The sequence below is a fragment of the Gossypium hirsutum genome, chromosome A06, assembly GCF_007990345.1.
Source record: "Gossypium hirsutum isolate 1008001.06 chromosome A06, Gossypium_hirsutum_v2.1, whole genome shotgun sequence".
In the NCBI taxonomy this organism is placed as follows: domain Eukaryota; kingdom Viridiplantae; phylum Streptophyta; class Magnoliopsida; order Malvales; family Malvaceae; genus Gossypium; species Gossypium hirsutum.
Genome location: NC_053429.1, coordinates 65,936,235 through 65,958,825, shown reverse-complemented (window position 1 = coordinate 65,958,825; position 22,591 = coordinate 65,936,235).

Genomic DNA, 22,591 nt, shown 5'->3' with positions numbered 1-22,591 from the left:
GAAATTAATTGTAATGTGCATGAATTATTTGACCGAATTTATTTTGTGTCTGCAGGTCATTGAATTCGGCTAAATGGCAAAGGAAACATGCATTTAAGGAGATGTTCCCATGCATGGAACGGCATTTAAAGGGAAGTTGGCTGCTGTATTTTTCCTAAATAGCCGAATTTAATATGCCTTGTTGACCCAATTTTGTTTTGCCTTAAACTTGAGTTAATGGCTGATTTAAATGTGTGCAGGTGCATGGATATGGGGACGAATTTAAAGAACAATTTATTATAATGCTAGCTGCCGAATTTAATGTGTCTACAATAGACTTAATAGCAAAGGGAAGCATTTAAAGAGCTGTTGACTTCTCCTTTAGAAGCATGCATGAACGGCATTAAAGGAAGCATGCATTGTGTTTCTATACATCCATTTTCATGCATAGCAAAGGACTCATTAAGGGCTGCTGATTCCTATTTCCTATGAGCCTTTTCGTGAAGATCAATGGCTCTTGAATTTTGATGCATGCTTGGACGACATTAAATTGGTTGCTGCATTCTTCTTCCTATGCATGGGACGGCATTAAAATCCCTCTTCTCCATGTGCTATTTCGGTCCCTTCAATGGAGCCATTAATGTGCCGTCTCAATTAAGAGAATGCATGAGCAGCAAATTAAAACCTGCATTTAAGCTGCCGTTTGAGCTCACCTAGGAGCCTTTTTCGTGGGAAACAAAGGAGCCTTAAAAGCACCATCCAAATTGAAGCGATGAATGGGCAGATTCTAGAAGTCAAATTTATTACCCATGATGAACAAACATTTGCTTCATGACTAAGGATGCATCTATGGATGGCAAAGGGGGGACGAATGTGACTTAAATGTCATTCAATGGATGAACATATATCATTAAAATCGGTTCATGGGCTGATTCATGTTACTTATTAATGGCCAGAATTGGCTATTCATGTCCTAGTTTTAGTATAAATAGTTGGCTTGTAAACATGTAAAAGGTTAGACAATATACTTTTAAACTTTATATGAAATTTGTTTACTTTGTGAGTTTGTTTTCAACTCTCATTGTTCTCCAAAGACTCGTCTGACTTATAAGTAACCCTTGTGGCGTCAACCCGTCTTTCTATCCGAACTTATCACTTTAATCCCAAAAGTGTGGCGTTCGATTCGTACTGAGGTTCCTATCATTTTTGATAGCGGGTCGAAGTTTCTATCCACTTAACAAACCTTCCATCAACACCCTACCAACCTAAGCATTCTCCTAAGTTACGGGTTAACACACTCCTATTGTGTTAGTTCGGCTTTTAAATACTTAGCCCAAACTTCATCCATTGATTTATGTTTCATTTCCTAAACCAACAAAACTTTATTGAGCCTAAATAATTCCTTTTCTTCTAGCCTATTTTGTAAAGCTTTCAAATTACTCCAATTCACGATCGGGCACAACAACGACTCGGATTCATTAACCGAGCCGGATCGTATCATTTGGTCTCAGAGCTAGCTGAATCGGAGTAAGATCGACGTTATCGGTATTACGGTATTGTAAAAAAAATATAAAAAAATTCAAAAAAAAAATTTGAAAAAAAAATTCAAAAAAAAAAGTTTGTATTCAATTTATTTGTACTTTTTGTATTTAGTATTGAAGGAAAAAAAAGAAGAAAAAAAATTCGGAATTAAAAAAAAAAGAAAAAAATCAAAATTGAAAAAAAAAAGAGTGATTGAAATTCATTTTGGGTTTGTAAAAGCATTGCTTGTTGCCCGAAGGACCATATCTATATAGCCACACTTAACCAATTCTATTTTGTTTGATAGCCTACCATTTCCGACATCATTACCTACCAAGCCAAATCAATTTTGTAAGCCGACGCCAAACGGTATTGATTCGTCGACTTAGTTTGCGAAGAACTTCGAGAGGCGAAAAATCGAGTGGAAAAAGGCAAGAGTGATTGGTGTGAGTTCATTCGAGAGAAGAAAAGCCAAAAGCGAGCGTAAACACAAGTGGAGTGAAAATTTTCTTTCTGAGTGACTTGCGAGGCTTTGTGGTGAGGTATTTACTTTTTATTTTAAACACTTATTCCTTTTAGCAAAAAAAAAATGTCTCGAGAAGAATTTTCCGAAATAGACTTCCAATATTTGATGCAAGAGATGCGTAGAATGGTGAAATCAAAATTTGATAAGTTGCATGATAGATTGGATCGAGTGGAGGAAAGATTCCGACGAAAGCCAAATTCACCGAATCAAGAGACAGAGACAAGATCATTTCGAAAGCACACATTCCATGATTATTCGAGAAGAGATGAACGAGTTTCTTATGCATCGAGATATTTTCCCACGGAGGGTTATTCACAAAGAGATGTTCGTGACTTGCACGATGAATCTGCCATTTCTTTCGAACGTGAAGCTTGTCGTTATGATTCTTATAAGTTATCATCTTCTTGTAATGGAAGAACAAGACAAAAAGAAAATAGAAGGAAAGAAAGACAAGAGATGTTGATGCAAGAAAATGAACGAATCTTGAATGAAATTGAGAGAAGAAAAAAAGAAAATGAGAGTGAGAAAAAGAAAAAAGAATTTGAGATTGAGATTGAGATTGATATTGATATTGAGAAAAAAATTGAAAAGGAAAAAGATGTTGAAAAAGAAATGAGAGAAAAGGAAGATGGTGAGCGAGAACAAGAAAAAGAGAGGAAAATTTTAACTAACCCCCGAGATGTTTGTTTTTGTTCTGTTCCTTCTTTTCAGGTTTCGACAAATCTCTATGACGAATATCAACTTCAATATCTTCCTGACGAGCGACGTTTTTGCCTGACCGAAAAAGGTAAGGATGAAGTTGAAATTGAACCACATGAGCCCGAAGGTAAGATAGGTAAGGAACACCTAGCACTTGAATTTCCATTATCTTCCTTGAATGTGGATAAACATAATGTCGACTTCATCTTTGTAAAAGCTCCATGCCAAAAAGTGGTTGATTTTCCTTCATTGATTAGTGTTTTAATCTCAAATGGTGGTGAGACGAGCTTTCACAAAACAAATTTTTGCGTTGACAAGTTTGGTTTAATGAACTCTTTGCTACTCTTTGGCGTTAATAATCAAAATCAAATTTTTAAACCCAGAATCTGTTTTAGTACATTTGTTGGGAAATTCAAGCATGACCAATTGTGTGCGAACAATTTCTATTGTTTTGATGCTTGGTTGTTCAATAAGGAAACGAGGTATGATAAGTTTGATTTCAATTCAATCCTTAGTCTATTTCTGTGGTTATACCTGAAGTACGTATTTCATTTCGACAAGGTTAATTCCACCAAGGAGCTTCGATTGCATTACAAGTCCAAGGAGAAGATTTGTGATGATCGACGAAGGTAAAAATGATCCTTGTTTTTCCATTCTTCAAGGTGAACAAGGAATGACTCATGAGAACTTTAAAATCTTTCTGCCCTATTCGGTTGGAAATAAACATCTTTTTGAAGAATTGGTTTTTGCAAAGTATTTCAATCGTGAAGTGTTTAATTGTTCTGCTTTAATTGAAAGTGATTTATCTATTTTGATTGATGCTGATAATGCGAATTTGGAAGAACCCATCGTTCAATTTCCATTGCCAAGTTTTATTGTGCGAGATTTCTATTCATTTGTTTGTGATGAAAGGATTATGCTGATGGTATCTTCATTTCGTTTGAAATATGTTGGTAAGACTATTATTGTTGATAAATTTGTTGGTGAATCAATAGGCAAACGTCCACTACAAGTTTCAATCGAACAAAAGCATGAATCCAATGGTTTTTTTATTTACCTGATAATGCAGAAAATGTGTGGTCGTTGAATTGTTGTGAAAGCTTACTATGTTTGAACGAAGAAATTTGGAAAAGATTCAAGGCAAATAAACATTTTAACATACCTGATTTTGTGAGCCTATCCATTCCATGCTATCGTAAAGGGTTGTATAAGGACAAACTTTTTATGAGGGACAAGAAGCTCGACTTGAGGGCAAGTCGCTTCGAAGAAGGGGGGGATGATACGACCCCACCCCGAAAATATTTTTGGTTCAGCTCATTCGAGCTCAATTCAGCTCATTGAGCTCGTTATTAGCTCACTAGCTCATTTAATTTAATTTGCTGGAATAAATTAATTAGTTAAGTTAGTTATTTTAGCTTAAATAATTACTAAGTATTTAATTAAGAAATCTGGACATTTTAAATATGTTTTATTGGTTTTAATGCATGCTTTAAATTTGTCTTAAGACTATTTAAATGTGTTCTATTTAGTACAGCTTTTAATGTGTCTGGACGGATTTAATGCTGTTGTTTAATGTGTCTTTAGTGCTTTAAAGTGCCGAATTTAATATGTCTAATTGTTGACTTAATTCAGCCGAATTAATGAACCACTTTAAGGTGTCTTGTGGCTGCCGAATTTAATGTTAACTTAATTCATGTCCAGCCGAATTAATATGGCTAATTAATATGTCTTGGTTCAAGCATGAGATTAATTATGTTCAAATAGGGCTGCCGAAATTAATTGTAATGTGCATGAATTATTTGACCGAATTTATTTTGTGTCTGCAGGTCATTGAATTCGGCTAAATGGCAAAGGAAACATGCATTTAAGGAGATGTTCCCATGCATGGAACGGCATTTAAAGGGAAGTTGGCTGCTGCATTTTTCCTAAACAGCCGAATTTAATATGCCTTGTTGACCCAATTTTGTTTTGCCTTAAACTTGAGTTAATGGCTGATTTAAATGTGTGCAGGTGCATGGATATGGGGACGAATTTAAAGAACAATTTATTATGCAGGTTTAATGCTAGCTGCCGAATTTAATGTGTCTACAATAGACTTAATAGCAAAGGGAAGCATTTAAAGAGCTGTTGACTTCTCCTTTAGAAGCATGCATGAACGGCATTAAAGGAAGCATGCATTGTGTTTCTATACATCCATTTTCGTGCATAGCAAAGGACTCATTAAGGGCTGCTGATTCCTATTTCCTATGAGCCTTTTCGTGAAGATCAATGGCTCTTGAATTTTGATGCATGCTTGGACGACATTAAATTGGTTGCTGCATTCTTCTCCCTATGCATGGGACGGCATTAAAATCCCTCTTCTCCATGTGCTATTTCGGTCCCTTCAATAGAGCCATTAATGTGCCGTCTCAATTAAGAGAATGCATGAGCAGCAAATTAAAACCTGCATTTAAGCTGCCGTTTGAGCTCACCTAGGAGCCTTTTTCGTGGGAAACAAAGGAGCCTTAAAAGCACCATCCAAATTGAAGGGATGAATGGGCAGATTCTATAAGTCAAATTTATTACCCATGATGAACAAACATTTGCTTCATGACTAAGGATGCATCTATGGATGGCAAGGGGGGACGAATGTGACTTAAATGTCATTCAATGGATGAACATATATCATTAAAATCGGTTCATGGGCTGATTCATGTTACTTATTAATGGCCAGAATTGGCTATTCATGTCCTAGTTTTAGTATAAATAGTTGGCTTGTAAACATGTAAAAGGTTAGACAATATACTTTTAAACTTTATATGAAATTTGTTTACTTTGTGAGTTTGTTTTCAACTCTCATTGTTCTCCAAAGACTCGTCTGACTTATCAAGTAACCCTTGTGGCGTCAACCCATCTTTCTATCCGAACTTATCACTTTAATCCCAAAAGTGTGGCGTTCGATTCGTACTGAGGTTCCTATCATTTTTGATAGCGGGTCGAAGTTTCTATCCACTTAACAAACCTTCCATCAACACCCTACCAACCTAAGCATTCTCCTAAGTTACGGGTTAACACACTCCTATTGTGTTAGTTCGGCTTTTAAATACTTAGCCCAAACTTCATCCATTGATTTATGTTTCATTTCCTAAACCAACAAAACTTTATTGAGCCTAAATAATTCCTTTTCTTCTAGCCTATTTTGTAAAGCTTTCAAATTACTCCAATTCACGATCGGGCACAACAACGACTCGGATTCATTAACCGGGCCGGATCGTATCAAACATCGGAGTCACATAATGTATGACTTTATTAAATGCAGAACACATAATGCATGTCATAATTAAAATATGTATTTAATAAATAAGACATAATTAAAGACTAAAGTAACTAAGATAAATCAAGTCTTTATTCCAACAGCATAAATGAATTTAAAGGTCTCATTTTGCATTTGGGCCCCTCGAGTTTAGGCCAATCTCGATGTCGTCGAGATGTACCGAAACATGATGCGACCGGGATCGCATCATACCCCTCTTCTTGAAGATGATTTGTCCTCAAATCGGGCCATTTTCTCAAAAAAAATTTCTCAGGATCACAAATCAGCCCTCCCTCTTTAAGAGGGTACCACCTCACATTGTCACTTACAAAAGAATAAAACAAGTTAGTGATACAATGAAGGTTAAACCAGGAGGAAATTTCTGAAATTTTATTCACAGCTTGACACAAGAAAATATTATCATCATCATAAAGACAGAGTAATAAAATGATAAATCAAGAATGAACAATTCCTTTTCGAAGTCTTGGTGCATACTTGAGCACTTGATCGATTGCTGAATTCAAAATAATTGACAAGTTTTACCTTTGCAAGTTGGATATTCAAATTTGGTAATAAAGCATGCATATAAATAAAACACTCATACATCACAAGTTTTATGTGCACAGCCTTGTTTAAACATGTGTTTTTTCCATAGATCAAAGAATGCACATCAACGACACAACCATTGTTAGTAATGTTCTCATCATTTTCAAACCATCCATTTACTAATAAAAAAAACAATAAACCTCATCAAGGTACGAATGCGTTTCAGAAACCAAAACATAAACAATGTTTCCATCAACATTCAAAGGGGGTGGTTGAATCTTAAAAGATTCAGAAAACTCACCTTGTTTTCCCATATGAATGAATGAATGTGGATCGGTTTGAGCAGTACCTTTTTCAATCAACGTAAACCTCCTCTCTTCGGAAAGATAGTAAAGTCGTTGCTCTTTACTTGAATTAACCTGAAATGTAGGAGAAATACAAGAACAACTCGCGTTTCTCAAAGTATCACCTTCACGAAAAGTAAAGGGGTTAGTGACACTGTAGATGTTCAACTTTAAGGGACATGCTGAATCAATGCCAGGATCAAAAATATGAGTTGGCCTTACCTTTTTAAAATGACACAAGAAATTTATGGATAGCCAAATAAAATGATCAAGGAACATTTTATATTGTATTCATAATTTTTAAATTTCGCTCCCTTAGTCAAAAGCCAAGCATCAATCAAACAAAAAATGGTCGCACAAAATTTGGAATGCTTGAATTTTTCACATATCGAACCAAAATAGCAAATTCTAGGTTTAAACACATAAGTTTGTTCACTTGCTAGAAAATGCAACAAAGGTTTCATGCGTGTCATGATTTCAAACATGCTGATCCAAAAGAATTTGTGCATATACAAAAACAAATAATCCAAACTCCTTACATTCATCAGGACAGATGGGCATAAATTTAAAGATTTTGCACAAGGCAGTAGTTGATTCACATAATCACCACAATCAAACAACTTAAATGTCTTTCGTGAAGAACCGTTACCATGTAATATGATATTATGTGCTTGCCGATTTAATCGGACGTCATCAACAAGTTTTACACCACAAAACAACTCAAGAGAACACTGCCTCATACTTCCTCTTAGAATGGACTTATCAACCACAAACAAAGAATAAGGGTTAATTAAATCAAAATAAGGGGATCTTTTATAAATTAAGCCATCGAAAATTTTACCGACAACTTTCAAACCTGTTTGCCGTGGCTCGATTTCTAAAGATTCCTTATCTTTGAATACTTGCGGTTGGATTTTATCTTCAACCATTCCTTTTCTGATCATACAAAAGCATCTCTCATCAGGAAAGTATTGAAGTTGAAGTATTCACAGATTGGTTAGTGGAAACAACACTCTCTTTTTCTTGCCCTCTATCAACTTTTTCTTTCATTTCTTTTTCTTCAAGAACAATTGTTTCTTCGACGCTTTCTTTTTGCTTACTCTCTTTTTCAACTTTACTTTCTTGCACACACTCTTTTTCTTTTTCGCTTCTCTCGATTTCTTTTAGAATCCACTCGTTTTCTCTCATGATCATCTTTTGCCTCTCTTTTCTTTCACTCTCTTTTTGTTCTTTTTCTTTTTCAACGGCTTTTTCAATGACTTTCTCAATATCTTTCAAGAATCTCTCATTTTCTCTCTTACTCGCCTCTTGCCTCTCTTTCATTTCTTTTTCTCTCATTTTTTCTTTACAACTTGAAGATAATACAAGTGAATCAGCATGATAAGTATTTTCTTCGAAAGATGTGAAATCATTTAGATAGAGTTCACGATCAATTCTTCGAGAATGAGTCTTCGTGGATGCATATAAAGAGTTACTTGGTCTCCCTCGTTCGTTATCTCGAAAGACCTTAGACTCGAAGCTTTCTTTCTTTCTACTCGAATTTCTTGTCGAATAGGTATCACGATAGAAATCTCTTCTCGAGTAGTCATCAGATGTGTGTCTCCGTGATGTTCTTGACTCCTTTTTCTGACTTGGAACAATTTGCTTTCATTGAACTCTTGCTCGATGGTCTAGCTTTTCTTGGACAGGCTTGATTTTTCGATTGAGCATGCACTCCATCTCTTTCAACAAATATTGAAATTCAAAGGCTGAAGACTCTTCTTGAGACATGATTAATAGATGAAAAGAAAAATGAATAAAACAAAACAGAAATGAATACATTACCATAAACCTCACTAGTCACTCACAATAAAATTTGAATGGCACTCACACTCGTGTTTGCATTCAAGATCGGCTTTTTCAACACTCTAATGCTCTCACAACACTCGTGCCTTTTACCTCTCTTTACCTTTCTCGTGATTTCGTAAGCAAATTCGCCAAGGCTTAACCTTAGTCTAGGTCGTCGGTTTCAAATGGGTAACAAAGGATGATGTGATTTAAAACTACGTAGGCTTACAAGAAAGAAATTAATTCGGGTATAATGTGGCGAAAAGGTCAAGGATGGAAGTGGATGAGAGGGTAAAAGTTTCAGGATTGAAAAATGGAGAAGGAGTAAAACTATGTTCAAATTTTCAGATTTTGTTTTTTTTTGAATTTTTTTTGAATTTTTTTTTGATTTTTTTAAACTTACTTGATGAGTCACAGACTATTCCTGGAGTAATTTCGAATGCTTGTACTCCTTTTTTTTTAGCTCTGATACCAAATGATACGATCCGCCTCAGGGTGAGTCAAGTCGTATGTGAGTTTGCCCGATCGTCTACGAAGAAGTAGCGTTCGATTTGTTCAAAAGGATGTTTTAACGTCAATAATGGCGGAAGCTATGTAAAAGGATTCAAAGATGGGTTTATGGATATGAAGTTTATGTAGATGGATTTATGGATATAAAGTTTTTGTAGGTTTGGTTATAATGAAACGAAAAGATGGAATGGAATGGAAATGAAAATGATCTAAAAAACAAACACGAACCAATATTAGAAAATATTGACCCAAATGTTTATAAGTTTTCAAGGTGGTCAGATGGAGAATATGAGAACCTCGACCCGCTACTTAGAAAAGTAGGAACCTTGGTATGTTTGAACGCCACACTATGAGTAGTGATAAGTTCGGTTTTCAACAAAGAAAATGGATGACACAACTAGAACACTAGGTAGCCAACAAATCTTTGAACAAAAACAGAGAAAAGTTTGCCTCACAAATTTGGCAGAATATCATTAACAAAAATATTCCAAAAAAAAAGTGTTCCTTCAAAAGGCTGGTTACATGAATTTATAGTGTCAAAAGGAAAGCTAGCTGAAAGGTCACTTTTAATGAAGCTAATAATGAGGCCTAATGGAAAGTCACAACTATAGAAATTCTATTCCAAGTAACTCCAGCCTTCAATTTGATTTACTTCTTCAATTAAATTGCCTTCAAAGTCTTTTGAAGTCTCCATGAGCAACCGAAAAGACACTAGCTTCTTTGATGGAGAATTGAATGCATGTAGTGATTACTCATGAAGCAAACGGTTATGGATGATGAAACAAAGTTGCTGCCTAATTTAAAGAAGAATAATGCTCTCCTTTAATTGATAGAAACAACTTCTTAATGATATTTAAAGCCTCTTTGTAACAACCCTCTCTTTTGTAACTGAAATCTCTTGAAAAGTCACCTTATTGAATGCATAACAGCCTTTAATAATAATAGATGGGAGCTAAAAAGTCACCTGCAATTAACACATGTAACCGTCACATTTATTCATTTATTAAGCTTAAAACAAATTAACAACTTAAATAAATGAACTAACACTTATGCATCATTTATTCCACCAACAAGTTTAATTAAGAGAAGCATTATTAAATGAACTTAAATTCATGCATCAATAAATTATCCTAGGAACTAGAGTATTTATGATGTGACCACGCCCCAAGCCCCATCAAGTCCTCGTCTTGATTCCCTCGAGCTTCCAAAAGGACCAATGACCCGAGCTAGGTCCAAGCGATTTCATGAAGTTGTTTCAGCTTTGTTGTTCAAGTTTTGGAAGGAGAATCAGCTTGTTGAAGATGAGGAAGCTCGATCCAACTCCTTGAAGAAACCATGCACCTTAGTGCAAGCTAATTTCAGCTCCATTTTAGCTTTTCTAGCTCGTTTCAACTCCGACCAGCTCAATTGAGCTCATTTCAGCTCAATCGAGCTCAATTTAGCTACAATTCAGCTCATTTATTTTATTGGTTGAATAATTAAAGTATTTTATTAACTTAGTTTAAGTTATTACAGCTCATAATTATGTTTTGATTTATTTCATGTTTTTAAAGTTGTCTTAGCCGAATTTAATATGTTTAGCTTAAGACTTTATTTTTGTCTATTTTAAATTTATGTGTTAATTAATATATCTATTTTAATTAATTTGTTCATGTTTCATGTAGGTACAGCCGAATGTGGAGATTCATTCAAGCTAGGTGCATGAACGTCTACTTACAATGCATGATGTGGGAACACAATTAAAGATGATTCATGAATGGGCTGGTTCAATGAACGTAAGGATGATGCATGAATGATTTAATACAATGAATGGAAGAATGCATGAATGTTCACTTACATGCATCGGTTGCTGTCCATTGATCTCCTAAGTACCTATTCGGCCAAAAGGCATCTCTTGGAGTGTCCATTCACACCTTGGCCGAACCTAGACATGTCCATTGCTCTCCCATACATTCACCAAGCCTTCAAGTTCATTTCCTTAGCCATGAAGCTGCCCATTGAAGTACCATTCAGCTGAATTTGGACATAGCCTTTAAAGATACATTTCTAGATTAGTTTAATTCAATTAAAGCCGAATTTACTTAGTCTATTTGGCTATCTAATGTAATCTATAAATAGTTCTTTTCTCTTTGTAAAAAGGTTACAGAATTTGATCAATTAAACTTAATAGAACTTTTGTTCTTGTGAGGTTACCTCCTCTCTTCTTTCGTTCGAGTCTCGTTCTGACTTATCTAGCTCGCTAGTGGCATCAACCCGACTTCTTGAACTTATCACCATCCTGGTGTGGCGTTCATCCACCTTTTTATACCTTTGGTTCCTACCTCTCTATAGGTAACGGGTCAAGGTCCATCTTCGACAATCCATTAAACCCACCTTAAGCAAAATAAGTCCCGGGGCAATACTTCATATAGTATTGAATCGTTCTTCGCTTGAGTTCTATTTTTCCATTCCATTTTAACTATTAAATTATAAACAATATTTCTTTATTTCACCGAGCCTATCAAACATCTATCCAAACCATCTTTTGAACCCATTTTCTCAACTTCCGCTATAAAAAATCATCTAACTCCATCTATCTACAAAATCGAACAAACTTCTCATCGACGATCGGGCAATCAAGTGAATCGACTCAATCAACCGAGCCGGATCACATCAATTTAAAGAAGCAACTATTAAATAAAGTTCAACAAAAACACTTATTAATTAAACTAAGATGAGTTGAATAAATGTCCAGCAACTCATTTATTAAACTAAGATGCTTAAATGCATGTTTAAAATGCAAACTAAATGAACAAATGAGTTACTTAATGCAAGACTTAATTTAATGAAGCTGACTTAAACTAACATCGGAGTCACATAATGTATGACTTTATTAAATGCAGAACACATAATGCATGTCATAATTAAAATATGTATTTAATAAATAAGACATAATTAAAGACTAAAGTAACTAAGATAAATCAAGTCTTTATTCCAACAGCATAAATGAATTTAAAGGTCTCATTTTGCATTTGGGCCCCTCGAGTTTAGGCCAATCTCGATGTCGTCGAGATGTACCGAAACATGATGCGATCGGGATCGCATCATTAGGCCATGCTCGATGTTGTCGAGTTGTGTCAAACCATGATACAATTGGGTTTGTATCACAAAGAATTAATTGGATCTTCTCTTTCGTCTTCGTAATAGACTTCATACTCAGAGTTTGCTTTGCTTCCTCTTGAATTCTTTGTTGAGTAGGAATCATGATATACATCTCTTCAGGAATAACTATCCGTGGAAGAATACTTAGATGAAATGCGTTGATATGATCGGCCCCTGGAGTGCATCAAGCTCTACCAAGGACTCAATGGTGCTTCCCCAAGGACCAATTACGCGAGCTTGAGTTAAGCAATTCAAGGAGGCCATTTCAGCCTTAGTCAACCAAGTGTGGGGTGAGGTATTGGCTGGTGAAATGGAACAGACCAGCTCAACAAAGTCTCCTTGCAATATATTGCAAACTGATTTTAGCTTAATTCCAGCTCCATGAATTTAAGCTAGCTCGTTCTAGCTCAATTGAGCTCCTTTTTTATTTTTCCAGCTTTGCATTTAATTAATTAAATAAATTGCATATTATTTTTAGCTCAAATAAATATTAAAGTATTTAATTTTTCCAAAATCAGAACATGAAATTAATGTGTCATGCTACAGCAATTTAAAGTGTCTAAATTAACTATTTAAGTTGTCTAGTTTAGGACAAATTTATTTCTTGTTATTTAGTGCAGCCGTATTTAATGTGTCTTAGTTCCAGCATGTTTTTAATTTTTCTTTGAGCTGCTGGAGTTAATTTGTCTAAGTTGAATTAATGAGCTGAATTAATTTAAGTGCAGGTGCAATGTTGGGATGGCATTAAAGCTAGTTAGCTGCTATTTTCTCTTCTCCAAGAGACATGATGGTTCAGTCATTGCAACAGCCACCTCTAGCTGCTGTTTGTTGTACTCAAAGTGTCCAGTCAACTCTCCAAAGTAATTTGAATGCTTTCACATTTTCTAAACATTCCTTTCACACCTATAGGCTATTCGATTTAGTGTGTTCACACAAGGGAGGCTACTCACATTCGGTTCACACTTAAAGGTCTATTAAAGTGCTTCAAGTTGCTTTTAATTAGCTCAACACTTTCAGCTAATCAAGGCTGACCAATTAATCAAGTACACCCCCTTGGCCGAATTCAAGCTTGCCCATTCATCTCATTTCGCTCCTCCATAATTGTTCAGTTACTAGAAGCTATCCATTGTTGTTCTCCATAGCCAAGAAGTTTTAAGGAAATTTCCTTAGAAAACCTGGAATTTTCTAGCTTAATTGGGAAGAAAACAAAAGGCAGTTCAGCTAGCTAAAGTTGGCTATTCGACTAGCCTTCTAAAAACTATAAATAGCTAGCTCATTTCTTTGTTTAAAAACTTTTATCAATTTTTGATATTTTCTCTTCTCTCAAATTTTGTTTATAGACTTAGTTGGCTTATCTGTTGTCAGTGGTGTCAACCATAGTCTTTATTATCCCGAACTTATCACTTGTAACCGAGTGTGGCGTTCATCCCCTTTTATACCTTTAGTTCTTATCTTTCTAGATAACATGTTAAGGTCGACTATCATCCTCAACTACCCACCTTAAGATCTTATAAGTATCGGGTCAACACTCAAACTTAGTGTTGGTTCTTACTTGCGTCTTAAGCCTGTTCTCCATCCTATTTTCATTTACCTTATTTCCTCGTGAAAGTTATTATCTACCTTTTATTTCTTGTTAGCCGAGCCTATAACCATCCATACCCATTTATTTTGAACCCCTCTTTGAAACCAATTCCAACCTTAGCCTATTTTTAACTAAACTTCATGAATCGAACGATACTTCTTCATTGACGATCAGACAACACAAATACGACTCGAAATGAATTTTGAGGTCAGGATCGTATCATCTGGTATCAGAGCTACTTAAAACGAGAAGTACGGAAGTTCAGAGACAACCCGAAATATGATCGTAAAAAAAGAGTAAATTTTTTTTTGTGAAATTCAAATATTACATTGAAATTATTATTTTGTAGTTAAAAAAATTTTGAAATTTAAAAAAAGTGATTGAAAGTTGTAATTATTTCTCGCTTGTATTCCCGATCAGCAAAGGTCTTCTTTTACTTACATTATCTACCCTATACGCCACATTCAAACCCCGATCTTACTCAGCCCACCTTTACCCTAATCATCATTACCGTTGCAAACCATTTGAAACTGACCCCAAGACATCGATAAAGCCCCAACAAGTCTTACTACAAAATCATGAGAGAAGAACGAGTGGAAAAAGGCACGAGTGAGTGAGCGCATTCAAGAGGAGGTAAAAGCTTAAAAGAGTGCAAACACAAGTGGGAGTGCCCCTATCTCTTTTTTCTGAGTGAATTGTGAGATTTTGTGGTGAGGATTCTTAAATTATTTCTTAAGCATGGAACGCAATATGGAGGAAAGACAACCAGTTCGGAACATACCGGACTTAAATTTACAAGCGTTACTACTCGAGGTTGAATGCTTGTTCGATAGAAAGTTAGAGCCAATTCAAGAAAGGCTTGATCTCGTAGAAGGTAGAGGCTGACGAGAGAGGACCCCTCCAAGTCCACTGTGAAATCGAGGCCGCAACGAGAACAAGACTATGAGATATCCAAACCGAGTGACCCCGAAAGTGATCAAGGCTCTAACATAAGCGACCAGAGGAGAGGTCAGTGTCACTGTGGCCAAAGGGAGTGTGGAAGAGTAGATGATGACATAAAGAATATCAAGATGTCTATTCCACCATTTCAAGGCAAATACGACCCGGAGGCTTATCTCGAGTGGGAGAAAGAAATAGAATTGGTGTTCAAGTGCCATAATTATTCTAAGACCAAAAAGGTCAAGTTGGCAGCAATTGAATTCTTAGACTATGCGATGATATGGTGGGACCAATTAACTACAAGTCGTAGAAGGAACGGAGAACCCCCGATTCGCACTTGGGCTGAAATGAAGGCGGTGATGCGACGAAGATTTATTCCATCTTACTACCACTGGGAGCTTCATCAAAAACTCCAAAATCTCACTCAAGGATCAAAGAGTGTTGAAATTATTTCAAAGAAATGGAAATCGCAATGATTCGGACAGATGTGGATGAAGATCGCGAGGCAATGATGGCACGTTTTCTAGCCAGTCTCAATCGAGACATTGCTAATATCGTGGAGTTACAACACTACGTCAAGGTGGTGGAAATGGTGCACATGGCCATCAAGGTAGAAAAGCAATTGAAGCGTAAAGGCACTGTTCGAGGCTATTCTACCACGAACACTTCGAAATGGAACCAATGTGCTGGCAAAAGCACTCTAACAAACCAACCTAAAGAGACGACTTTACCAGCCAAAACAACCAAGCCTTTGGCCGAATCTAGCAAAGGCAAGGCGGTCGAAAGTTCCTCCAACCGTTCAAGGGACATCAAGTGCTTCAAGTGCCTCGGAAGGGGCCATATTGGAAGTCAGTGTCCAAACCGAAGCACTATGGTGGTGCATGCGAATGGTGAGATCAAGTCAGAAGATGAAGTTGAAAATGAATCTGACCCAACATTCGACGAGGAGAAAGAAGTAGAACATGCTGTAGATGGTGAGCTTCTTTTTGTAAAACGAAGCCTTAAAGTGTGGAAGATGAGCAACAAAGAGAAAAAATCTTCCATACCCAGTGCCAAGTCCAAGGAAAGATCTGTAGTGTCATCATCAATGGTGGGAGTTGCACCAACATAGCAAGCACTCTCATGGTGGTTGGCTTGCTGATCACTAAGCACCCGAGCCCGTATAAGCTTCAACGGCTCAATGATGGCGGTGAGTTAAAGGTAACAAAGTAAGTACTTGTATCTTTTACCATTGGAAAATATGTGGATGAAGTACTTTGCGATGTTGTTCCCATGCACACGGGTCACTTATTGCTTGGGAGACCATGGCAGTTTGACCAGAGAGTTATCCATGACAGTTATACTAATAGATACACCTTTAAGCATTTGGGAAAGAATGTGATGCTAGCCCTGTTAACTCCGAAGCAAGTGTATGAAGACCAAAAGAAGTTGAAAAGTTCGGTAGATCAAATGAGAGAGAGAAAAGAATGAAAATACAAAAGAAAAGAAAAATGAGAAAAAGAGAGGAAAAATGATAAAAGAAAATGAGAAAAGACAAGAAAAGAGAAAGAAGAAAAAGAAAAAGATTGTGAAAAAATGAGTGTATTTGCAAAAGTGAGTGATGTGCAGAAGGCATTGACTTTGAGAAAATCACTCCATGTGCTCATGTACAAGGAAAACTTGTTTTCTACTAACAAGTTACCCAAAAATTTGCCCCTTCTATTATGTCTATTTTTTAGGATTTTCAAGATGTTTTTCCGGAAGAAACTCCGAGTGGGTTACCACCCCTTCACGGAATCGAGCATCAAATAGACTTCGTGCCTGGAGCTGTTATTCTGAACCAACTAGCATATAGATCAAATCCCAAAGAGGTTAAAGAACTCTAATGACAAATTAACGAGTTGATGGAGAAGGGATACATTCGCGAGAGTCTTAGCCCTTGTGCTGCTCCCGTCTTGTTGGTGCCAAAAAAGGACGGACATGGCGAATGTGCGTGGATTGTCGAGCTGTAAACAAGATTACTATTAAGTACCAGCATCCAATACCTCGCTTAGATGATATGCTAGATGAATTGATTGGTGCCAAGTTATTCTCAAAGATTGATTTAAAAAGTGGATACCACCAAATTCGCATGCGTGAAGGCGACAAATGGAAGACAGCCTTCAAAGCAAAACACAATTTGTATGAGTGGTTGGTCATGCCGTTTGGCCTAACCAATGCTCCTAGCACTTTCATGAGACTTATGAATTACGAGTTAAGATCCTTCATTGGTAAGTTCTGTGTTGTGTATTTCGATGACATTCTCATATATAGTAAGTTGTTGGAAGACCTGTTATTCATCTTAAATCTGTTCTGGAAGTTTTACGGAAAGAAACTCTTTATGCTAACCTCAAGAAATGTACTTCTTGTTCTGACCAAGTCATTTTTCTAGGTTTTGTAGTTAGCTCGAAAGGCTTGGACGTGGACCAAGAAAAGATTAAGGCTATTCAAGAGTGGCCGAGACCTACGAGCGATAGCCAAGTTCGAAGCTTCCATGGATTGGCAAGCTTTTATCGAAGATTCGTGTCTAACTTTAGCACTATTATCGCGCCTCTAACGAGCGTGATTAAGAAGAATTTGACCTTCTATTGGACCGACAAATAAGAGAAGTCCTTCAATGAAATTAAACAATGTCTTACTGGAGCCCCTTTATTAGCCTTACCTGATTTTACTAAAACTTTTGAGATTGAATGTGATGCATTAGGTGTCGGAATTTGGGCCATGCTAACTCAAGACGGAAGGCCTATAGCATACTTCAGCAAGAAGTTAAATAGGGTTGCAGTTAATTACCCCATTTACGACAAAGAAATGTACACACTCATCCGAGCTCTCGAAACTTGGAAGCACTACCTGTGGCCAAAAGAGTTCATGATTCATTCTGATCACGAAGTATTAAAAGACATTAAGGGCTAGCATAAGTTAAACAAACATTATCCAAAGTGGATCGAATATCTTGAGTCATTCCCATACATCATCAAATATAAGAAAGGTAAAGAAAATATTTTGGCTGACGCGCTTTCAAGAAGGTATGCTCTATTATCGTCTCTTGAATCTAAATTGCTTGGATTTTCTTACTTAAAAGATTTGTATGCCAATGATGAAGATTTTGGTCAAATCTTTGCTGCATGCGAGCACTCCTCTGTTGAAAAGTTTTATAGGTACGAGGGCTTCCTTTTTAAGGAAGGAAAGTTGTGCATTCCCCAAAGTTCCATATGGGAATTACTTGTGCACGAGGCGCACAGCGGGGGCCTTATGGGTCATTTTGGAATCGGCAAAACTCTATCAACACTCCAAGAACATTTCTATTGGCCTAAAATGAGGAGGGATGTTGAACGAGTTTGCGAACGCTGCATAATGTGCAAAAAGGCCAAATCCAAGATTCAACCACACGGCCTTTACACACCACTACCTATTCCTGAAGGCCCTTGGATGGACATATCCATGGACTTTGTCCTTAGATTGCCTAAGACAAAAATGGAGAAGGACTCTATCTTTGTTGTTGTTGATCATTTTTCAAAAATGTCTCACTTTATTTCTTGCACAAAAACTGACGACGCTATTCATGTTGCTAATCTTTTCTTTAGGGACATTGTTTGGTTGCATGGCATCCCGCGAACCATAGTATCTGACCGAGATGCAAAGTTCCTAAGTCATTTTTGGTGGTCATTGTGGGCTAAACTTGGAACCCAGTTGTTGTTCTTAACAACTTGCCACCCCCAAACGGATGGTCAAACGGAGGTGGTCAATGTGTTTTATCTACACTACTTCGAGCAATACATCCGAAAGAACTTAAAGTCATGGGAGGATTGTTTACCTCATATCGAGTTCGCCTACAACCAATCTGTTCATTTAGCAACCAAATATTCACCCTTTGAAATAGTTTACGGTTTTAATCCATTAACTTCCTTGGATTTAATTCCTTTACCTAATGATCAGTTGATCCATTCTGATCTTAGGAAGAAGGTTGACTTCGTCAAGGAACTGCATCAAAAGGTTCGAGCAAACATAGAAGCGAGGACCAAGAGCTATGTTCAACGGGCGAACAAAGGTCGAAAGTGAGTAATTTTTGAACCCGAAGGTTGGGTTTGGGTCCATATGAACAAGGAAAGATTCCCAGCCTAGCAAAGGTCTAAATTAATGCCTAGAGGAGATGGACCTTTTCAAGTTCTAGAACCAATTAATGAAAATTCATACCGACTTGACTTTCTGGGTGAGTATAACATCAGTGCAACCTTTAATGTTTCTGACTTATCTCCCTTTGATGCAGATTCTGACTTAAGGACAAGTCGCTTTGAAGAGTGGGGGTGATACGATCGTGCCCAAGAGTGCATCAAGCTCGACCAAGGACTCAATGGTGCTGCCTAAAGGACCAATTACGTGAGCTAGAACTAAGCAATTCAAGGAGGCCATTTTGGCCTTAGTCAACCAAGTGTGGGGTGAGGCATTGGCTGGTGAAATGGAATGATGATACGGGGTTGCGCGCGGACCAAGATCGAGTTGCCAAGTCACGAGAAACTCCTACGAAAACCCTAAACAATTAGATCTGAAACGAAACAGAAAATTAAAAGATTAGATTTTTGAATTTTCAGATCTGAAATAAAATCCCCAAAACAGTAAAGAATCAAATAGAGAATAGAAATAAGTGTTAATAAGGAATCTTGAAACCCTAGAAGAGATTGCGATTCTGCCCAATTGAACACCCAGATAGTTTTCCCCAAATTTCGGCAATCTAATTTCTCCCAAAAAGAGTATGGATGAATCGGCAAGAACCCCTAGAAATTGGGGATTTTTGGGCTAATTCCTTAAGATAGAAAAAGGCTGAAAACACAATAAGAACAGAAAATAAATTAGATAAAGATTCGGCACAAGCAGAAATAAAGAAAGAATTGACAGTAAGAAATTAAAAGATAAGTCCTAAGAAGCCTTGAAATCTCGAAAGATCTCACAACTCCCTTCAAACGGCTCTAATCTCCCCTCCAAAGAATATCAATGGCAAGAAGAAGGTTGAAGATGGCTCCCACAATCAAAAAGATTGTTAAAACAACTTCTAAAGAAAACTCAAGAGAAAATCCTTGAAGAACTCAAAGAGAATTTTCACTCAAATCAAATCTGAAATTTTCAATGTAATTGTAATGATAAGTGTTTAACAAGGTGGATAGTCATGCCTTTAAATAGGCCTTATAACTAGTCCTAATCTAATTAGAAAACTAAAATAAAAAAAACTCCTAATTATTTTAATATGGAAATTCGATCAAAGGTCATTTTATCTGGGACTCTTGGACTGAATATTGACATAAAAATTTAAACTAAGTAAATAAATAAATAAAAAAATAAAAATAAAAATAAAACTTTACAACTTGGGCCACTTTGACAATTTGGCCTGATTTTCAACTAAGTATGGATGGATTTCTTGATTGGGCTGGGAATTTGCTTATTGGGCCTCGCCTTCAAGAATTTGGGCTTTTGTGACTCGTATCATTCCCCCCTTCCTCAAAAAGATTCGTCCTCGAATCTGAAAAATCAAATGAACTCGACTTTCCTCTATCGAACGGGACTAATGGCAATTGAGTCCACTGAAAAGAATAGCCATGAGATAGTAAATAGCAACGGAAACAAGCTTGTAGTCCAATCATAAGCATAACAGAACAGGTATAACGTATGTGAATGGACAGATTCAGATTACCATGCAAACAATCTAATTTACTAACCACTGCCTCGTCAAATATTTGAAACAAAGATGGACATGTTTTAAGGCATTCAGTCGTCTCACATTGTTCCCACAAACCATGAATAAATTGTGAGTAATAAATCAAATGGTAAACATAATCGTCACAAGTAGGTATTTGAAAAGATTCACATGGTTCACAGAGTTGCATAATCATACCATGCATTAATCGACGGTCTATAGATTCACTCACACATGCATTATCAAAAACAAGAATCTTTTTATCAACCATCAAAACAGATAGATCATCAATAAATAAAATAGGACAGTCAAGCACGTTTCGATCTAAGTGTTCATCAACACGATCTTTATCACTATCCGAGGAGTACAAAAGTGTTTCAAAGGTTTCAAGCATCTTACCTCGATAAGCAGAAGAATAAGGGTCGATTTTACCTTTTTCATTTAAAACAAACCTTCGCTCATCGGGGGCATAGTGTAGTCGAATCTCCGTTGTTGAGTTAACCTTTGTCAAATGGAACTCAAACTTCATGTACAACCACATAAACTGTTTAAGGCACGAATATAAATTGAAAACAAATTTGGAAAATTTCGTTACCTTATTCTCCAAAACAGATTTGGACAAATTCGAGGATTTTACACAAGGTAAATCAAGAGAATAACAAATCACGCTTCTTTTCGTAATGACTTTATCAACCACAATCGAAGAGTAACAATTAATCGGATCAAAATGAGGGGATCTTTTAAGAACTAAGTCACCAAAAGTTTTTTCAATAATTTTCAAATCTGCACTGGACTCGGTTTCTAAAATTTCCTTACCTCGCTTACCTTCGGGATCATGTAGTGTGATTTCATCTTTGCCTAAGTTGATCGTATGAAAGCGTCTTTCATTTGAGAGGTATTGAAGTTGAAAGTTATCTTTCGATCTTTCGGGAACCTGAAAAGTAGCAACACAAGAAAAATTCATATCTTGGTTAGTGGAAACATTCCTCACTACCCTTTCCACGTCTTTTTCTTTTGTTTCTTTTTCTAATTCATTTTCTCTTCTTTCTTCAATTTCTTTTTCACTCTCAATCTCTTTTTGCTCTTTTTCATTCTCTTTCTCTTTTTCCTCACTTGTTTTAACAGAATTTTTCAGTTTGATTTGGTCCTCATGGACTTGTTCCGGAGTGAGCGGCACTAAGGTGAGTTTCTTTCCTTGATGCTTGAAAGAATACCTATTGGTACGACCATCGTGAGTGACTTTTCGATCCAGTTGCCATGGTTCTCCTAGCAACAAATGGCAGGCTTGAATAGGCATTACGTCGCACACAACTTCGTCTTGATACTTACCGATAGAAAAGGCGATGCGCACTTGTTGAGTGACCTTAAATCGGCCTTCGTTGCTAAGCTCTTGTAGTTGATAAGGTTGTGGATGCTTGGTAGTGGTTAAGCAAAGCTTTTCCACCATCGTCGTGCTGGCTACGTTCGTGCAACTTTCACCATCAATAATAACTCTACAAAGCTTCCCTTGTACATGGCAGCGAGTATGAAAGAGATGTTCTCGTTGCTGCTCACTCTTTGGTTTTGCCAAAGAAGGTTGCTCACGATCATGAAAATCATCATCCATTCTAGGGACACGTCGAGGGTCGCGCCTATGGGGCTGGTTATCCCGATCTTCCTTGATTGGATATTGATATTGAGGTTCTTGATTCAATCGTACCTCATTGATGGTAGCAGTCAAGGCTCGAAGAGCAGCAGCCTGTTCATCCAACTGTTGTTGGAATTTTTTAAATATGTCACTATTATTATCACCTGTAGACATTTTTTTTTAAAACCTGCAAAACACTCAACACTCAAAAATAAAAGTTATCAAACCTCACCGTTAATCACTCAAAAAGAAAAAATCAAATTCTCAATGAGGTCGAATTCAATCTTGTGAGTTCTTTATCAGAGTTTATATCAACCAATTAGAGAGTGTGAACCAAACTACCAAAGAATCCTA